The sequence below is a fragment of the Vidua chalybeata genome, chromosome 1 (assembly GCF_026979565.1).
Source record: "Vidua chalybeata isolate OUT-0048 chromosome 1, bVidCha1 merged haplotype, whole genome shotgun sequence".
NCBI classification, from domain to species: Eukaryota; Metazoa; Chordata; class Aves; order Passeriformes; family Viduidae; genus Vidua; species Vidua chalybeata.
The window spans coordinates 35982818-36004902 of record NC_071530.1 but is presented as its reverse complement, the minus strand read 5'-3'; the positions used below and the strand labels follow the sequence as shown (position 1 = coordinate 36004902).

The 22085-nt window shown below is 36.7% G+C and overlaps 1 protein-coding gene across 6 annotated transcripts in view; it reads left to right on the top strand.

Annotated features, from left to right (window-relative positions):
* The window catches only part of TBC1D5 (TBC1 domain family member 5), a 318166-nt gene that overhangs the window by 137153 nt on the left and 158928 nt on the right, over nucleotides 1-22085 (top strand). The gene's annotated exons all lie outside the window — the stretch shown is intronic.

The following is a 22085-nucleotide window of genomic DNA, read 5'->3' as shown; positions in this document are numbered from 1 at the left end:
AAAGTATTTCCATGGAGAACTATACCTTATGTGAAATTTGAGATACCTGGTTTATGTTTGTGTCATACAGAAAACAAGTAGATAACAGAAGGTAATGAAGTAATAAAATAAATGCCATCTTTTTCTAGATAAAGCATGTGTTATCAAATAATTTCCCCAAATCTTGAGTGTAATTCACATGGATTGTTTTGGCTCTAGACATTCCTTACAGGGTTAAGTGAATTTTTGCTGTCAGAAAATTATATTGTCTTCTAACTGGTCATTAGCTATTCAGTGTTATAAGTTAGGGGTTTTTTACCCCTTACAACCCCCTTCACCCAGGTATAAGGTGCTAATGTGAATTGCCCTGTATAACATTATTTACCTCCATTTTTAGAGACCAGTCCATTTAAAGGAAAAAAATCACAGAGGTCTACACCTCTCTGTGTGAGAAGTTCTTTCCTAGGTAAAAGCAATTCAGAATGCAAATACAGTGAGTTGTTGAAGACTTACTATTTTCTTATCAAATATTTTTGATAGCATATTTTATGACATCATGTGTGTCATATAATGTGTGTTATTTCATTTTCTCTCCAGAGAGCAACATGTACATGAAGTACATGTACATGTAGCACTGTGTTTTTCAGAGTCCTTTTAAATATACATGCTACTGTGTGCTTTCATTAAAAAGACAAGATTGAAACAGAGAACCTCTTTGCATTATACTGGAAAAGAAGAGCTGAGGGTTGCGATTGTTTCTTAGTGTCTTTGGGGTTCCATGCTGTGGTTTACACCAGGCCCTGAAAAAGCCCTGTGTCCTTCAATGAGAAGTTTTACCCTTCAGCCAGAAATCTTCAGTGTGCCCCACCAGTACAGTTCTTGCTCGTGGTCCTGTTGAAAACCTCTGTGCTTCTCCTGCAGGGCTTGGCTTCCTCATTAAAGGCACAGGTATGATGGAGGAGAAGGGGCCAACCTCAGTCTGTTTCAGTTCATATTGGATGAATAAAAGCAAGAATGGTTTTTACATCTTCAAACGCCATATGCTAACATAACAAGCATTTTAATATTCATTTATTAATAATAACTGCTGTTTAGCTTGCTTTTAATTGAGCTGCAACAGGATTGTAGTGACAAAGGCTTTTGGAGCAACACAGTGTATCTTGAGCTAACTCAGGCTGTCACTAGCTGCTTCCCTACAACTCTTCATTTTCCTCTTTTCTGTATTAGACATTTTTATTAAAAGATCAGGTAACAGAGAAGCTATGCATGTTTAAAAATGTATATATTTAATATAGTTAGTTGAAAATCTAGCTATCTTAGCTATCACACAGTGCAATTTTTACTTGAAAGACTGTATTTGTACAGGTGTTGACATGCTCTTAGAAATTTGCTTCTTGTGGGCCCTTTGGTTTCAGTGCCTTACTGCAAATTTGTATTCAGGAATTGCAAGAGTTTTTTTAATTATTTCAGCAAATGTGAGTAGGTGCCATGGGCTTGTGAAATACCAGCTTCAAGAGATGGATTCTCTTCTCTAGAATTGGTAGATACAGGGGTTTTTGGTGGCTTCACATGAGTTACACATTGCATTAACCCCAGTTTGGAGGTTATTCTGTGACATGGGTAACTGGCACAAATATCATGTAGGGAAAAAGCCTTCAGTGGTTGATATGGCAAATACTAGAGATGACCTTTTGGACAGCGATGTCTGTTCATGGAATAGTTTGGGTTGGAAGAGAAATTAAAGACGATCCAGTTCCAACCCTCCCACCATGGGCAAGAAGCCTCCCACTAAATCATGTTGCCCCTCCAGCCCGAACACTTGCAGGGATGGCTCATCCACAACTTTCTGGGCATCCACAACTTCTCTTGATCCAAGGGAAATTTTTTAAATATTCATTTTGGAAGTTTCACTCTAAATCATTATATGAAAAGAAGACCATTCTCGCTAACAACACTGGCACGCTACCTCAGTTCAGTCATCTGAGCTGGGAGTTTCCAGGTCTTTCCAGATGCAACTCTGCCTGAATATTGGCATAAATCACTTCTCAGCCTCATGTCATTCTTCTTACAACTCCTTGTGACTCTACTTTGGGAGAAGCTGATTTGAGCATTTCTGTTTCTTTTCCTAGCTCTTCCCAAATCCAAGTTAAAGATCAACTAGTTGGCTGTCATCTCACTTTCTACTATATGTGTAGCATAATAATACTTGTAGTAGAAAAGGAAAGAATGCAAGTTAAAAAGAAATTTAATTTTTTAATAACCATTACATGCTTAGAGAACCTTAACACACCAAGAAGACATTTCCATTTAAACTATAGTAACCTACTGAACAGCAAAACAAAACAGAATAATCTTTTTAATACAACCTCTGTAAATGTAATGAAAAGTAATTTAAAACTAGTTCATTATAAAAAGTTATACATAAGCTAACAATGAGAATACAATCATTCTTTTGAATATTTTACTCAGACTTTACACAGAACTATAATATGAAGGTTACTGGCCATAAATACCTCACATATTAAGTGTTTCCAGGAAATGTTCAAATTATGTTAAATGCCTATATCTCCTACATATGGAAAAGGCAGGTTTTCTTAATTTAAAAAAATTGAACTGTACACGTTTGATTGTACTTGTGTATGTATGAAGAAAGACTAGTAAATCAGAATTCTAGCTGAGGCCAGCATGATTGGTACAGGATAATAATTAAATGTCTGGGTTCACTTCTGTCCTAACGTACCAAAGATTGTAATTTACAAAGCAGCACATGAATTGTAAGCAGCTAGCTGATGTTACAGATTTCTGTATCTGAGATTAAATGCATGTTAAAACATTTTTAAAGAGCTTAACTGTCACAAATTTGATTGAATTAGAAATTGATTGTTCTATATAACAGAAATATGTCACTACACATGGGATGTTTCCTGTCTTTCATGTATGTGGACATTTATAAAGACCTGGAATTCCTTATTTAAAAAGAGAAGGTTTCAACCTACTTTCACTCAAGTGATACTGCGAAGCTTCAGTATTAGGCTTTCTATTGACTAATAATCTTTATTCTTTAGCCTCCATGGTACCCAGCCTCCAGGGTACCGTGCCTTAGCCTCTTCGGACATGCAAAACTAAGACACATGAAAGGGGAGAGAAATAAAGTACTGTTATATTTAAGTGGTAATAAATTATCTGGTAAGATGTGTATTATTTATTGACAATCTGGCCTTTTAACAAAGAAAAATAGGCCTATGCTTAGGTTGCCACTGCAACAGCCGAAACAGCTGATACTTTAATGAACAACATACTGAGGGCCATCCAGGACATAAGGCAAATTAAGCAGGTTACAAACTGCATATCTTCTGTTTAGGTATAGGAGATCTCCCCAGCTCTGACAATTAGCTCCGCTGATCAGGCAAGCAGACAGACAGAAACAGAAGGAGGCCATTTGTATCAATTTGAGGAACAGAACTAGTAATGAAGTAAAATATCTGTACCAGGTAGTTTCACTTCCGCTTTGGAACAGATATTTCTAACTGCTGGTTTCAGCTTCGCAGTAGCAAATAAATAAATAAATGTGCGCTGCTTAACAAAAGCTTATTTTCTGTTGTTTACAAATTGAGAGCAAAGGAATAATAATACTTCTAACCTAACGGGTTTTTAAAAAGGATAAAACATTTTCTGGACATACAAGCAAATACAAATCTTGGTAACCTGACAGCTTTGTTTAAATGTTGAATTTGAGTTTCCTTTCATGAAAATCTTTTCAAAGTACAGCAATTCAGCTGTGAAAACCTGAATACATTAATGATGACAAAGAACCTCTGGAGTGAGCCAACATTTGTTTTTGTTCTTTTACAACGTTTCCTGATGAATTGCACATACAAAAGTGTTGGAGGTTATTTTAATTTTCTTTTCTTACTTTGATAATAAATGTCTCCACTGTTTACCTTCTTGGTTAAGGTACCTTATTATTACTAATCATCTTTAATTATTTATAACAACATGACTGTGAAAGATGTTTCTTTGATGTCGAAAAAGTCAGGGGCCTGATCCTGACCCTATTAAAATTAATGGCTAGGTTCCAATTGGCTGCAAAGGTAACAAGCCTGGGTGCCCTTTAAGGGAAGCAGTCGTTTAGCCCAGGGTACTGGATTGTGGTTAGTTGGGGTTCCTGTTTTGGGAGTGTTCAGATTTTAAGATTTGGCCATGCAAAGGCAGAATGCATATAACTACACTTTAAGTCAGTCCCAATCTTCATTTTGCTCATAAAATACACAATGATTTTAAAAAGGTGAAATATACAGGATAATAAGCGAACACCTTTCTCTCTAAACATGAGTGCTAAAATGGGGGGACAGAGAGAAGTGTGGATAGCCTTTCTGCTTTTGTCTATCTTTTTTCAGTCAACAAAATAGCAAACTAGCTCAAATCTAAGCAATACTGGGTAAGGACCATCACGTTTCACAGGCATATGTGCCAGCTTGTGTTTAAATCTTATTTTGTTTAAGTGAACTATCAGTGGGTTTTGTTTCTGACTCTTTCAGGCTTCAGATTTATATGGATGTACATAGACACACTCTGTGGCAAGATTGAACACTTCTGTCAGATCTAGAATACCTTTTAGGTATTCATAAGTATCTTTGTTCAATTTCTTCTTCATGTTACAAGCTTAGTTCGTTACATCAGTAATCATGTGACTATAACATTTCAACCACAGCACAAATGACACAAAAGGATATAGCAAACGAGACTCACTTTCACCATTTGTGACAACCGTACAAGGTTGTGATGCAATTTGTGCTCCTCAGCTTGATCTGCTTTAAAAGGGAAGTGGGACTTGGGATGTTTGTTTTGCATCTGTGTGCTTACCTCATCCTTTTAGAAGGTGTCATATACAAAAGAAGCACTGAAATTAATGCTTGTAACTGCCATAGGGAGAGCAGCCAGATTATGTGTTCTCATGCAAAAAGGAATTTGAAGCTGCTGAAATAATACAGCTCATTCATACAAGAGGTCTGTAGCAGGGCCAGGAACTTGACCCACATCATTCAAGGTGCAGGACACTGCATCAGTGGTGATGCCATCCTTCAGCTCTTTCTTTCTTTCAGGCAGTTTTTGTGAGGCAGGTAGCTAATTAACTAAGAAAGCATAATTTTGGTACAGAACACACACACACACACAACTTTTCATGTTTTATATACAAACTTAAATAAGCATATATCATCTTAGAAATTTCAAATAAAAGTGTTTTTGGTAATGGAAATGAAAAGTATTTCAAAAGACATAGATCATTGTCACCTTTTCAGTATTTTGAGTAATTAAATAAAATTAAAATGTTTTGAATATGTTTAACTATTCCTGAACCATTGATAAATGGTGTCTCAGTACAGGTATATATGGGTGTTACTATTAGAATATGATTTGGCTACAAGTCTAAGGAATACTACTCCACCTTAATGAACTGATTGTCAAAGTTTATTTATTCATGCTTATTTATGTCATAGTTTTGTATCTTACTATTGCTAGTTTAGTGCAACTGGGACCATATAACCAAAACATTAGCTAGCAAGTAGCCTGTATGATAAATTTCTCCACTAAAATTTTGATATCCCATTACAAATTATTATTCTTGATCTTCCTAAAAGTTAAAAGGCACAAACTTCATCCAGATAAAGCTTTTATGGTGGTGATAATTCTTTTATTCTGAGAAATTGGATTTGTAATGAAATCAATGATTTAACCTTAGGAAAAATGAACTGTATAGTGTTTCAGTACTAAGTACAATTAAAGGGATAGATCATGTAATACATGTGAAAATATGTTTGCAATGATCTGATAATGTTTTGAGTTTCATTATAAAGGGGTACATTTTTTAATATGTTAGTTGTAATTTCGGAAGATTCCAGTGTTGGTTTTGTTACTTACAATTTGAAATATTTAAAGGGTGGAGCAATGAAACATAAATCTGTCCATTATTGGGCATTTCTACTTTGCACACAGATGAATTCTCATCAAATTTGATTTGCTGACTGGTGGCCAGAACAGATGTTATCTTAATGGAGGAGAGAAGCATATGGAGCCACAGGGCCACCTCCAAACTTCTGTGACCCAATATTGTTTCATTGTTTATTGAAGTATGAAAGAAAATACTTCTTTGCAAAAGTCTACAAAGCTCCATTCTGAATTATTACAGCTAGGTCACCACAACATTATTGCCTTTCTAAGATGAAGATTTTATTGCCAGAAAAAGTGTAGCATTAATTGTTGCTATTCTAAAAAAAAAGGAAAAAGAAAATTAAAACAAAAATAACCCAGGCAGATGAGCTTGTGTCTTTTGCTTATTTGAATTTGAAAGAAAGATGGGCCGTAAATTAGAGCTTACACTGTGGAGAGCTCTATCTCTGTTTTGGGGTTCTTGTGACGATAACATACTGAATAATAAGTGAAAAATTCTGTTTGAAAAGTTATGGAATTGGCATTTTTTCTGCAGAATTTAATGCAAATTTATAAATTTGTATTTATGATGAACATATAACAATTTTAGTTGTGGCATTTGTATAAGCTAAAGTTATACCCTTGTAACTGTGACATTAGACTAACTACTTGTTCAAGTGAAGATTTTTAGGTTTTTCAGAGAAACTGGTTTGTAATGTATGCCTGTCAGAAGCAAACTTCTGATTTGGAAAAATGCCATGTAAACACAGGACTAAATACTCCTTTTCACTTTTAAAAAAGAGCATATAAAGCCTGATTTAATTCAGGACATGAAAAATATCCTGAGGATTTTTTGTCTTGGAATTAATGTTATATTTGTATATAATGCATATCCTGTCCTCTGGATATTACAAATTTAGGAAGATACATGCAGATTTTCTGTGATTTCAAAGATACTTACTCATATCTGTCATATTCAGTTTGAAATTCTTATGGAAAAATGAGCCTGCACTTTGAATTTGCATTGCTTAGCTAAAGATAGTTTTATTTTCCTGCATATTACTCTGTTCCATGCTAAAGCTGTAGCTCAGAGCAGCAACTTGGAAACTTTTTAACATATTTAATTGATAATAATTGCATTAAAACAATACTGAATATTAACATAGGAAGTGGGGACATCTGAAAATCATGTAGTAAATAATGTGTACAGTGGTCATTTTTTATTAGCCTAGTATAAGGAGCAACTTACACTGGATCCTACAGCGTGGATGCTTACTATCACCATTTCTGGCTTGCCACCTAGAAATAGCCATTAATGGCACATCACAGGCTACTGCAATGAAGTTTGTATACATCATAATTATACCCTCTTTAGGTCTTTACTTTGACCATCAAGTGATTTTCTGTTTATAAATTGACACCACTTAGCATTAAAGATGATGAGTCAGTTGTGGGACTTTTACTTTAGTAGTCATTTCTCAGTTGCTGTGAAATCTCTGCCTGGTTTCAGTTTTGATGAAGTTAAGGCAAAGAACAATTTGAGAGCTTTGAATTGAGTCTGGTTGTTTTTCTTTTGCAAACCATATGCAAGTGCTCCAAAGGCCTGTCTTGTGGCTGGTTAAAACAAAATAAGAACATCTATAAAAGGTCCCAGTCTGAGAAATGTGTGCTAATTTCAGGCAAAAATTCTTTTCATTTGGTTTTTATGAATTACACTTTTAAAACTTTGCCTAGAGGTAGGGAGGAGTGTTTAAAAAATCAGATGTTAAAGTAAAATGGCTATAAAAACATGTGATCTTCCATTTTACTGTATTTCTTCTTCTGAATAAGTAATGCTCTAATAAAAATTAAAGAGCAAGTTGAATTTTGAAGATCAGGTCATCGTAATTCATTGACATTAGGCCACATAACTGAATAATGTCTTACTTCAGTGAAATACATCAAATGAGATCAACAATTATGACTCATAAACATGCCTCGCAGGCATAAAACAGCAGGGAATTAGCATGTGAGGCTGATAAATATGCATGTAAATAAGCTCCCAAAGGAATAACATGGGTTTGATTGATAGGTTTAGAATTGGAACATATGTAAACCCCTTTATTCCTCATTCTGGTGTAGCTAAGTAAAGATGCGTTTTACTTGTTAAAAGTTTCAATAACTTTGTAAATCTTAATGCCACATCTGCTTTTGTGTGTGCAGGCACGTGTGAGTGTCACTTGAGAGATTGATTGAATTGTCTACAGGGTAGATGCCCTCACACTAAGACTGTCTTGTTTGCGTATGGATATTGGAGCGGTTGTGTATGTGCGTGCCCATGTGTACGTGGATTTGGGCACTGGGTGGTAGGGGGTGTTGAGCAAAAGATTATTTTGGGGGTTATTTTGCTCACAATTTACAGATTTTGAACTTTGGTTCTCAAATAGAAAACAAGAGTTGTGAGTTTTGGTATATGCACCAGTACATTTATTTTAGCAAATACATTCTGTATTGAAGGTAATTACTATTTATATTTCAGAAAGTCCCACAAGTGCTACTACATTTAAGAGTCTGGCAGTGATTCTTTACAAACTTCCAATTTTTTTGGCATCTTACAGCTTGAGCTCTTATCTACAACTTCAAAGTACCTATCACAGCAGTATCTCTGTGTTGATCCGCACAAGTGTTTATGCTGTGCAGAGATTTACGCCCCTGTTGTTAGAAAAGTATAACATACATTGTGTTTATAAAACATTAATACTTTGCTTTGCCAAATACAGACCAATTGGTTGCCATTGTCATGTGGCCTGGTGTACATCTGCTTTATTACCATTCCCTGCTATTAGGCAATAAAAACTTTTCCAACTGATGAGCACTTACTGATGTTGCATCAAGCTGTAATTATGCTAAAGTGATCTTAGACCAGTGGCAGGCAAGATGCAAAACCATTTTCAATAGTATGGTGTGTGTATTGACTGTAGATTTTGGTTGTGGGTGGTTTATAGCTAAAATAGTCATTCAGAGAAATTGGAGCTGAGGCTCATATCAGAGATCACAGTTGTTCTCATGTGAAAATCTCAATTCTGTCATACCTACCTTTCACTCAGAGATACCCTTCTGTGGAGATAGAGCTTCAGCAAAACAGCTTCCTTCTGTTTAGATTTATGGGGTAGCAGAGAATATATTTCCCAGTTAAGATCAGTAAACTGAGAAGCTACCGCTTAGTTCTGAGAGCCGGCTCTTTTTGCTGCTGAAAAATGAATAAACTTGTAGCACTTAGAGACATCACATCAAATCTCACGTGGCTTCTCATGAAGCAATTTATAGCTACCTTGTATAATTTGTATAGAAATGTTAAGCTGATCCCTGCTCCAACAGCATCAACTGCTTAACCCAGAATGTAACAGCCTGTGACACCAAGAAAAAGCAAACCCTGTGTACAGTCTGGGGGAGGGGACTTTTCATAACAGAGCTGAATAAGCAGATTGCCATCAGGAACTCTGATGGGCCATGTTTCTAGCTGCATAGCACTGTCCTTTTTCACAGAGGATGCCTAGTACCCTTGATCCAACAGAAATACAAAATAAACCACTTTTTTTTTCCTAACAATGTGCCTTTTTTTTTTACACTCAGGGCCATGACAGGCTGTCACTCAGTTCCAACTCCCCACAAGAAATGTCCTTGAATAGTTCAAGAGAAGCCAGAAAATTGTTGCTAAGTATTTTTTTTTCATTCACCTCTAGAATTTTCCACATTTTCTCCAACATGTGTGAAGCCACTGGGAAATATGGTTAAATGAGTTAAGCAGACATCACCCATCTGTGCATCTCGGGGAAAATAAAAACAGTGCTGTCCCTCCGAGAGCTTTCTTGGTACATAACCAAAATCAGAAGAACAACCACACTCTAAAGCTAAACGTAGGCAAGGCTATTGCAGGAAAAAAAGGATGAGCACTTTGAAGGAACTGCTTCTTCTGGCTTACCCCAGTCTTGCTGATGTGTGGCCTTTGCAGAATGTAAGGTGATCCTAAAACCTTTGCTCCTCCCAAATGCCTGAAGGCTACTGGACAGCTGAGAAAACATGAGTGTACATCATATTTGCTTCAGTCAGTGCTAAAAACCTGGTGTTCAGTCCCAGCTCTGAATTTCAGTCCTCTCACAAGCCAAAACAATCACGTTGCAGCCTCTCCCGTTTGTATAAATGTTTTATAATTTTAGATAGAAGGCATTACAAGAACCCTACTTTTGCTCAAATCTTGATTTACCCTTTAATATTGTTCACTGCAGCTCTTTCTACTACTCAAGTGATTTGTAATTTGTATCTCTCAAACAGTTCCCACTTGGATTTCTCATGCACTGAAAAGTCAGATGCCTGACATTACTGTGTAAAGTTAAGTGCTTGGGGTTAATGAGTGGCATTAAATTTTATGAGGTCATGTCCAGTAGATGTTAAAAGAAGCTTAAGGGAACTTTATCACTAATAGAAATTAACGCTTAGCACAAAAAAATGCCTGAGGGAGTTCAGTTCTAAGCAAAAATAAAATTGGCGGTATAAAAACTAAAATATAGAGTGATTGTGATTAATGTAAACATTTTTGTTGGGTAATTGGTTACTTGTTGCAGTAAAAGAAATGAAACCCCACAGTTTGAAAGAATATTATTGTATTTAGAAAGCAATTAATGTTTCTAGTCAAATAGAAAAAATCTACATCACCTACAATATTTATATTCTTTCAGTGAACGTATAACCTTTGGGGCTATATTTATCAAATAGTCAAGCCTCCACTTATTTACATTAGGTTTTTCTTTGGGCAAAATATGTTTTCCCTAGTGGAGTATGTTATTTTGTTTCATTAAACCTTTATTTCTACTCACATGCATTGCTTATATTACAGACCAAATGAGTAAATTCTGTGTACTTAAGTCATCTAAGGTTTGTGTTTTTGGGTGACTGATGGATGGCATGAAAATTCTGTTTCAAAAAGAAAATGGCTACATTAACTTATGGATAGATTTGTTTTGCATAATTATGTGGGGAACCATTTGGTAATTACACCAGTATTCACATGCTGTAATTTTCGTCATCTTTATTCACTGTCATTCCAATGGCACGAAAAGGAAGCCTTGTTCAGACATAGACATTGTTTCTTGCTCTGTCTTAAAACAGCATAGAGTGTTTTTTCAAATAATGCCTGTACCTGAGTAAGACAGCTATTGTATGGAATTTCACTCCCCTAGTATGCATGAAAATCCAGCACCTCCTCCAGGGTCTCTAGCACCACGCTATGGGTGTGCTGAATGACGTGGTGCAGACCTGTTCCTTTCACGTCACTTGAGCTCTGTGCTGTCTGGATGCAGTGTCGGGGGGGAACGGTGTGAATCCTGCTGAGGATGCAGAGCTCTACTACAGAAGGGCCAAAGTCTCTGGTTCAAAACTTTTTCTCCTCTCCAGCTTGACAGAGAGGTACCATGCTTGTCATAAAGCAAATCACAGCCATGTCCTAAATTGAGGTGAAATGGAAGGAAAAGGGAAAACATTTTAGAATTTGTAGACCCTCAGGACTGTTCTGTTAACCTCCAGATGGTTATTTTTGAGTTTTAATATGAATTACATATGTGAGAAATGCCTTCCCACATTTTCCTTAGGTGGTATTTGGTCAAAAAATGCAAAATCAAAAAGCTGAATCTCTCCAATGCTGGGTGACATTTTTGTCTTGCACACAGACTGTTTTCTTTATGGCTAAAAGATTTTTTTGTATTAGAGAGCTGAGGTAAATGTTGGGAAGAATTGACTACTACTAAATAATTTTTCCTATTATTGTGTAAATTAAATCATCAAACTTTTGAAAAACTTCACTATAATCATTAGGTGCAAGAAAAATCTACTCATACTTGTCTCATTTGCATTTTAGAAGTCTCATATTTCTTACATCTTCAAGTGCTTTGTACTTTCATCCTTCGTTCCATTCTGAAGTGCCACTAGGGATTGACACTACTCATCCTCCACAGAGGAGGGCAAGGGTGGGGAACAGAAATCTGTGATGGTTTACATACTTTTTGGCAAAAATGTTTCGTAGGGAGTTTTTTTTCCCCCCAATATCTACAACAAAGTAATAGTTGTTTGACAAAGCACCTTGCACTGTAGTAAATAGAAGTGTTTTGTCATTCTTACTGTCAATTTGATATATTTTTATATTCTGATGTAGCTGTGGACTTTCATCTCTTAGACATCTAGGGTTTACTGCTAGTGCATATATACCTTTGCTCTTCAAATTTTTCTAGATCTGTCATTCACAACATGCATCTGCTTTTGCACCAGCAAAGTGCACAGTTGGTACTCTCCAAATTGCCTAAAGGTTGATTTACAAGAATTTTGATTAAAATCTAGTGTTTTCATTATGCTTTGGCATATTTGAATTTGGCAACTTAAAAGTTCTAGGTCGGTATTTCTTTTATACTGTTTGGTGACATTTTTTTTCTTAGGAGAAATGTATAGAAAATATAGGGTACTGCTCCATTTTAGGTTCTCTCAGTTATGGGTCTTCTGGATGTGTTCCAAGAATTAACAGCCTTAATTAGACAGCCTCAATGGTAGTCCAGGGCTTTCTGGCTTCATCTTGTAGATCCAGGCTAGGCAGTTGTAAGCTCAGTTGCCCCTTCCTGGTGCATGTTACTCCTGTATAGTTAATTTGATTAAGATAAGGACTGTTCCATCAGCAGCAGTAACATGCTTCAAGGGTTGAGTATTTGAGTCTTTGTGATGGTGTTGGTTGTTCTCAGGTTTTGGGGTTTTTTCCTCAGATGCCTTGCCACGTTGTCAGGTACTAGTACTGGTGTAAGGTGAAGGTAACAGGATCGATTTTTTTTTTTTTTAACTGTGTGTTTCTGAATTGTGCTACCTCTAGACTCTGCTGCTATTGGAACAGGTCTTAAGTTTTACCTGATAATTTTAAATGTGTTACTTAGTTACATTATTAAAAAATATTTACTAAATAGATGTGAGCAGGATCCTATTTCTAACTGATTTAATCTATTATTCTGTAATTTATGTTAATATAAATCCAAAGTAGCCTTTTAGACCAACAGATCTGTCTGCTTCCAGCAGTGCTAAGATGAGTTGTGGTAGGGAGGGAGTAGGTTGCAGCTGGAAAGAGCTGGAAGAGCTAAGCTGGAGTGACGGGGATGCTGTGGGAGCCTAAGAGCCTGTCCCTGGCCCTGGACATATTAGAGACTGTCAGCTTCCCACATTCCTTCAGACAGGACATTCTTCAGCTCTTACTGTGTGCTTTTAAAACTGCAGCATTTAAGGAGAGCCCAGGCGTTGCCCAGTCTTGCATCTCAGTGACAACTTCCTTACTTGAAGCTTCTTCTCCATTTCCTCTTCCTTGGAGCCAAACCCCACGGTTTTGCTGCTGCCTCTCAGGGAAGTGCCAGCCCTTCACTGGATGCTAAGGAGCTCCTCTGCCCTTTAGTTTCTCATGTGCCCAAATTTCTGTGTTTCCATTTATTCTTTTATTCATTTATTATTCCAAAATTCTTTTTATTCTTTCTGGTTGCCTCCTAGCCATAAATGCTGTCTGTTTTCCCATCCCAGATAAACAAGTAGCCAATTACACAGCACCACAGTAGCCACATGGATGCTTTGATTTCAGGCATGCATGTGCTGGGTGAAGGAAAGTGGTATGATTTTCACGGTGCTCATAAACACATTTGCACTCCAGAATGAAGGTTCAGGAGAGCACATTTTGCTTTCAGGCCTTTCACATCCATCAGCAATGCTGTAAGTTATCAGCCTGCTGTAGTAGCATCCTTTGATAAGAAACAGCAAAGAAGCAAAGCTCTTTTTAACTCCTGGTCCTGGTTATCATGAGACCATCTCCCCAACTTTAGGAGGTGAGGCTGCATACCACTGCCATGTGGCTCCCTGGCCAGGCTAGCTTTTCTCCTGATAAACCTGTTATTCTCAGTTGAAAATTAGCTAGCTGTTTGTTGAAAGGGCAGTTCTATTTCAATAGAAGAGCACTTAATCCTTTCTTGTTTGTCTTCTACTATCATTTAATCTTGGAAAAACAACAGAATGCTAGAAAACTCCTGATCAATCTTTTTTGGTTCTTTTTTTTTTCCTAAGCTCAATGGAATATGCATTGGAATACTGCTTTTGAATATGAAAATTAGACTATACATCCATATGATTTATTATCCCAAACAGAAGGATTGCAACAATATATAAGATAGAAATGTGGTTAAAAATGGGATGTAATTGAAGTTAGTTAAAGGACGATAGTGGCCTTCAAAGATGTAGAGATGGTATGTTTTTCTTATTGTCAGTGTAAATGGTCTCTGGAGACCACCTTTTTATAGTGATTGTGCATGTCTAAGATTAAGCAAAGCTGCATGACCAGTGCTATCTCAGGAGGATGCTGAGTCATTAACTCATGTTTATTGCCTTTTGCCATCTTTAGTTTATTGCGATTTATAGCTCAAAGGCCTTTTAGGCTGTTTATAAGTTAAAATTAGCTAAATTCTTCTGGATGCAAGTATAAGTCACTCAGCATTTGTATATCATCAGGGTGTAAATTCCTAGCAATGATGCCAGGCAGCTTCTAAGATTTTTTTTTTCTTTCTGTGCAAAGTCTAGTTATGCTGCTTGTCCCTAGTTAGACTGGATTACTCTATCCTGTTTTACTTATTTTGCCAATTTGTGATTTTGAAAATTGTGTGCGCTTTTAAAGAATTTGCTCAAGTTAGAGATGATATTAAGTATACAGTTTCCATTTCAGTCAGACTACACCAAAATGTCTGTATCTTATCCTGGAGTCTTTTGAGTCACACTTGGTTGGATGACCTAGGAATTTGTGTAGGTTACACATGATAAATGATCAGCCAGGCTATGTAGCTGATACAGGCTCTAGTACTGAGCATATGAACAGAAGTGGATATAATATACCATGGACCAAAGACAGCTGCATTTGGAGAAATAACTGAAAAACACTAAGAAGAAACAGCTTTTACATTACCCCATGGATTTTTTTTGTTCTACCAGTCGTATTGCTGCTGGTAGCAAATTCAGTTCAGGCATTACTGGACTAAATGTGTATCGACTTCAGTGGAGTCACATTTGCTTATATAAGCTAGTATTGTGTGATTCCCACTGAATGGGAAGTCAGACTATTTTTCCATGTACATGCATTTTCTGAAGTGTTTAAATCACTATTTGCATCACAGTTAAACTTCTTTCCTTCCCATCGTGCCTAGAGAGATTATATTAAAACACATCTGGATATAAAGTATTTGGGATTTTGGTAACTTGGAATCACCTGGGAATTCTTTGGAAGCATTTGTATGAATTAGTTCAGTGCCCTTCGAGTAAAATTTCTTACTCTGTTTATTATATTGGTTTTAGTTTAGAGTACAGTGTATAGCTCAGTCTATTTTTGTAAATGCAGAGGCTTCAGCAGGAAAAGAAATATTATAAATAAGTCCCTTGAATGTACTTATTGTTGAATTTATTTTAAATTGAGCTGCATGGGACTACATTTCTTAAACACTGATGCTACATTCTAATTTCAGAATCAGTCATCTAGACCCTTGTATATCTTTTCCCATCCACACTTTTTCACACATACATTTTACATGGGGAACGGTGGCATGTTAATTTACAGACTAACCTAATGACAGGGTTGGTGTTTAGATTTGTGAACATTCAGAAGCAGTTTCACTTAAAATGGAAACCCTCTTACTTTCATGTGTCTTGATTTAAACAGAAGTGCATAGACAAAATTGTTTCAAACGGAGATGTTGCCTGGAGAATACACTGAGTTTACTCATATATGCATATACACATACGCAACAGTAATTTTATAAGCAAAGATCATGGAAGGTGCCACTTGATTGTCATAAGTCAGCAATCCAAAAAACAGGGTTTGAGCAATATGCGGTACAAGATACTATCTCCAGAAGTTTTTTTTTTTTTCCTAAATGGAAACCAGTGTGTCTGCCTATCATATTGTTGAAACAGCTTTCAACAGGGCTAAAACAGGCTTTGATTTTGCACCTTGGTGCTAGTGTTCCTTACCTACTTCCAAATGTGACCAGCTTTCACTATCACAGGATTGGCATCTCCTGTGGATTCTATGTTGTGCTTTACAATTATGTTCTTTTGGTAATAAGCTTAAAGAGAAAAAAAAAGACTGTTAATGCTTAATATATTTTTCATCTCAATACTGAATATTAAACAAAATATTTCAGCCTAAGATTTTTATACTTCAAATGGCAAGTTCATTAGTTCATTTCACAATTCATTATCATCATGTATCTGTAATTATCATAGTGTATAGGTTTTTATTTCATTCGTGGCAAAATATAGTATTTTAATGCAGAACTGATAAAACTGAAATGCTATCAGAAATCTGTGCTGCATGCATTCAAAGTTGTGCTGGCTTCTAATGCTAAGTGAACTTGAAGTGAGGGGTAGAGAGCCAGGTTTCTATGTAAAAGATTGCTCACCCAAAAGTTGCATCGTATTTATTTCAGAAAACTGAACTTGCTCAGAGCAAAACCTTCTCCAACTTTCCGGCCTAATAATTATTTAATAAATATCGGAAGTGCAGTGCACTTAATTCTTTATCTGAAGGCACAATTTACAGTTGCTGTACGCTGCTCCGAGCGCGCTCCATTTAATCACTTGGAAGGATGACTTGAAAGCGTTGGCTGCGCGGGGGCTGCGCTGCGCGGGGTCCGGCGGGGGCTGCGCTGTGAGGGGTCGGTCGGGGGCTGCGCGGAGTCCGGCGGGGGCTGCGTGGGGCCGGGCTGGGTCTGCGCGGGGGCTGCGCGGGGCCGGGCGGGCCGAGCCCGCGGCGGGGGCGGCCGAGCCCGCCCGGAGCCGCCGGCAGCCGCGGCCGCCGCTTCCCAAACTCTGCAGCGCCCTCTCTTGGCGCCGCGCGGCAGCGCCCCGCTCCCCGCCCGCATCCCTCGCGCGGAATGCCGCAGCTCCGCGACGTTTCACTTCTTAAACGTCTACCTTATGTACTGAAATCTCAATTTGCCGTATGTTTTCGGGATTAGTTCTTCTTCTAGTTTCATTTTTTTTTTCTCTCCTCCCGCTGCCATTTTGGTCTATCGGCGGACCCAAATCAGAAAGCATCAGTCGTCTTAGGCTTTTTGTATTTTGTTTTATTTTTCCTTTGCTGCAGAGATCCTGAAGAATTTCCAAACTGCATATTTGGTGCTGTAGAAATACAAATTGTCTGCTCTTTTGTAAACCTTTCAGTTGTCAGCCTGTTCTCTTTCAAAATAATAGAGGAGCTTGGAATCGCCCATGCTAAAATTAAGAATTTATAACTGTATGGAACAGATGTTTTCATAAACATTTGCTATAATTAATTTCAACTAGGGGATTGAAGGAACAAAGCAGTTTTTCCCTCTTCAAAACTTCATTGCCTTTTCCCCATACAGCAAACTCAGAAATCTTTGCTTTAATATTGTTAATGAAACAAATTTACTCCTCTGTTTGGTTTTCATTGTGAAAAAGCAAAGCTTAATTTGGACAAGATACGGGTCTTTGAAACAACAGAGAAATACCCTGAATTTCAAACATTGCATATAAAGGCTTAAGATACAGAGCGTAAGTGTTTAAGGTGCTCATTTCTGAGGCCATACCTCTGTAGTGTCGATTGTGAGAGATGCCTGTGTGTTAGAATAAATTTTATCGAGATCAGTCTGATGAATATCTATCTGTGGAGTAAACAGTACAAAGGAATTTTATGTTTGAAGAGTTGTGAACCTTGCTGTTAGAAAAAGCAAAGGAATCTCATGGTATTATATATAGTTTTAATGCATAGTAAAATGCTTATTGTATGTTGATTACCCCTTTATACTCACAATAAAGGACTGCAATCTGTTAAGCAATTTTTTTGTTGTTGTTTGTATTATATGACGAACACATTTTGACTAAAATTATTCTTTCATATTTGTATTGTCACTATTTTCAGGGGGATATTGTTTGGAATTTATAATAGTTTAGGGCCAGCATTTTGATATTATTATGAAGCAGAAAAAATATCCATGCTTTATTGTTCTGTTTTTTACTAGTTTTTGTATATTATATCAGTATCATTTGAAAAAAAAAATGTTTAAAGTTTTAAAAAAGAACAGCTTAATTGTTTTACACCTGAAAGAACCGGTGCAGCTGCAAGGATTTTTTAGCAAACTAGAATTCCTGACTGATCTGTCATCTATAAAGTGTGCAAAGAAAAATAGGTAGCTGTCATTAAAATTACATTTCAGCTTTCAATAACCATTTAATGAGTAGCGTAATTATATAAGTATGGTACCTCAAGTACTTCACTCAATAATTAAAAATAATCTCATCTTTAAAGTGAAAGCGCTATAATTATTATTTGACTTAACCAGGACCACTGTTGTGATCTCCAGTGGCACCTCAGATTGTTCAAAGTGGTTTTGAAAGTATAAATTAAAATTGGATAAATCATTAAATTATTAAGCTTTAAATATGCTGAAAATTAATATAGCATGGAATTTTGAAGTCATGTTATAAGAATTGACAACCTTAGACTGCAAGCATAGAATTGTGTTAAAATTTGACTTGTCTCTAATCATAAAACACTGCATTAATGATTGAGTGTTTATATCAACTTAAATTTTCACAATGTTAAATAAATTTTCTGCTTTAACAACATTTTTACCTTTGATTAGAATACAAAGAAAAACATTAAGCAGAGTGCAAACAGGTCAGCAGAAGGATCTGTCTCCATTATGACACTTGTAAGCAGGGAAAGGCACAGTTTGGTAACCTAAGTAGGATCACTTTTATCACAAAATTCTAAACTGCCAGCCATAAAACCCTTTCATACGTGCCACAGGATTGGTAAATTGGTTTGCACTATATAAATACATGTGTGCCCACATTCAGACATGCATGTGTGCGTGTATACATGCATGCAGAAATATGTATATATTTAAAGACAATTCCTCAGTATCAAAGTATATTTTCAAAAGAAAAAATTTCGTTTGATTTTTTTTAATCAGGTGCACAGCCATCAAGCAAGGCCATGTTGCTCAAGCTTCTTGGCTTCAGGGACTTGTAGCTGGTTAGGACAATATCCCGCCCTTTCCCCTTAAAAAGTCCAGTGCTGAAATTTTACATCTCACAGGAAATTGCTGTTTTCAAGACGTAATGAAAGAGGTGAGGGAGAATGTCTGATTCTGAAGAATGATGCATCATTCCTCACATGCTTTTTTAGTCTTGCTGAGCACATGCTTCAGCTCGGTGTTCATTGTGCCTGGAGCATAACCAGAGTATCTTCCCACCTGTGATTTGGGGCTTTGAAATGCTGTCCAGTTTCTTCTTATTACCTGAAGTGTAAACTGTGCACTGCTCCTGGAAAAAGCTCTTCTGTGAGAAAGTATCCTATCAGTTGAGTCACCATCCCTGGAGGTATTTAAAATACGTCTGTTTTTTTTTAAGATATGGCACCTGGGGACATGGTTTAGTGCTGAACTTGGCAGTGCTGGATTAGTGTTAGGTCTTGATGATCTTACAAATCTTTTTCAGCCTAAATAGTTCTGTGATTCTATCAGTGTAATAGGCTGTTAAAAAATAAAAATACAAAAAAATTGTGTGAAAATTTCAATCAGGCTTCTTGTTAAAATTTCTACATACTTTTCAGATAATCTTCAGGAAGTGAAGGCATCTTCCTTATTCTGGGTTGTTCCATTTTATGCTATGCCTATAATCTCAAATACGTTCTTGATAAGATAACAGTCACTACAGGTGACAAGCCCATGTGTTTTGGGTGAATCTAGTACCCTAGCAAGTGTACAGTTTGCAAATCCTTCTCCATGCATCTTAGAAGTCTAAAGAAGCTACTATTTGAAATGTTCTTTTTTTCTTAGTTAGGGAAAGTGTCAATTTACACAACTTCTCTTGAAACAGCCTTCAGCTGTGTCCAGCAGTGTCAGGTCCCAGCTGCCCGAGTCCCAGCTCCCTTCAGCCCTTGGTCTCTGTGCATAAGAACAGGCTTCACTAAAGTGAGGCAATTTCAGGAGAAAGTTTTCATTCTCAGGAGAGGGAGTTGCTACAGTTAAAGAAGGAACAATCCAGGTAATTTTCAGGCCCTTTGGAAGGATACAGCCTTATTTTATTATTGTAATAAAGCTAGTAACTGCTCCAGTGCTGAAAGCCATACTTACTTTGATACAGGTGCTTGTTACAGTATTGCTCATTTCCCTTCTCTTTCCTCTGAAAGTGTGACAAGATGTATTCTACCTTTTTCCCCTAGCTTGTGCATTTGAAGTTAGGAAAGCTTTTCACAAGGTCTGTGGCAGGGTTACTAGAGCATCCTGTGTTTCTTTAGCAAAACCCTTCTTCCCATAATTGAGTTTCAGAAGGAAATTAAAGATTAGTATAATACTGAATCAATTTTTTACAGGGGACCACAATTTTTGTTACTAGCATCATGAATCTTATATTCATAACTGTTTAGTATGCATCCCAATTTTATCAGAAATTTGGGTCATTATCAGTGTAGAAGATAGAAGTGGTATATCCGTTTTACTGAGAGTTCACCATATTTTTCAGGAGGAGTAACTGGAACTTCCAGGGCATGGATTCCCATTGCTTAATGTCATTAGTTAGTGAAGGAGCAGTCTTATTTGTCCTCTTTATCACTAACTATGGAAACTTAATAGGATTTGCTAAAAAGCCTTTTGGATAAAACTAGGTAAAATTTAGGGAGTCTTCTGTTAAGAAAATGAATACTTTGCTCTTTGCTTTATGATTTTTATCACTTTCAGTGAATGACATCTTAATCATCAAGGTCTCATAACAGACATACTCATCTTAAAGGGGACAGAGCAAGGGAGCAATCACAGAAGGGTCTGTTCCATTAAATCCTGAGTTTGAGAGCTGAATACACCTAGCCCTATCCATTTTTGGTAGCTGCTGCTAATGATATGATAAATGCAGCAAAAGCAGCTCACAAAAAGGTGCCCAAACAGTAACTTGTATGATTACGAGACTTATTAACAACGTGTATACAATTAAAAATGCAAAGGTATTTTGGCTATTATTTAAATACAGGCAATTATTGTCTCCAGAATAAAGCAAGCTAGAATTAGAGTAGTTTGCAAAGAACAGCTCAGTGGATGTAGCAGACTCAGGATCCCAGCAACTGTAGGGAACCTGGTAAAAGAACAATTATTATCCGTGTTTTCTTTGCAAAGTCCTATTCGCTCTTAAAGCAGGACAAATGATTTTGTTGAAAGATGATAAAGTCCATGCATTTTTTGAGATAGTCTTAAAGTTCATTCTTCAGAAAGGAGGAAGATTATGTTGCTATTCTTGAAAAGACATACTTTTTCAGTATATCAATTTAGCATTGTGAATAAGGTGGGGTTTTTTTTGTAATCTGACTAGTCTGGTAGGTGAATGCTTTGTTTAAGTATAAATGAAGTGCAGTAGTGCATTCAGGACCCATTGTGATGTGCTGTGTCCCTGCAGCACTCGCCCACTATCACTGCACCTGACCATATGGCTTTAACAGAGACTGAACATAGTTCAGTCATTTCTCTGAATGCTCAGGATCAGATGTGGAGATGGGTAATATATGAAAAAGCATATTACTGAAAATTGTCCCAATATGGAAGACTATTTTACAAGATATGAGAAAAAAAAATGAACAGATGGTTATTAATAATGGGAGGGTCGGCTTCTGGATGAAATATCTGGTGTTGTTAATTTAGTTAAATTTAGTAAACAAAAAGCAGATTGATTAAGTAGGATTTCCATTTTCAAAATAAATGGAGAGAGCTAATTAGTGAAATCAACTGGACTGAATGATTTTAGACTAAGATGTAGTAGAGATTTGGGATTTATTTTAGACAAAGGTGCAAAAGTCAGTAAAAAACCCTGCATTCCAAATTAGATGAGAAAAGAAACACTTGGAAGTTCTATGCCAAAGTGAATGATTTAAGTATGATTAAGTATTTTTTAAGTAATGTCTGGAATAAGTAAAGATCCTCAAAGAAACAGAAAAACAGCTTGATCTGCAAAGAAGGCCACATCCTGGATATCAGAAAGTGCGGTTTTACAGCGACAATCAGTAAAAATTAAGTTGAATCAGATCATAAGATGAGAATTTAAATACACAGGAAAATATTACTTGACTATGTAAAGAAGCT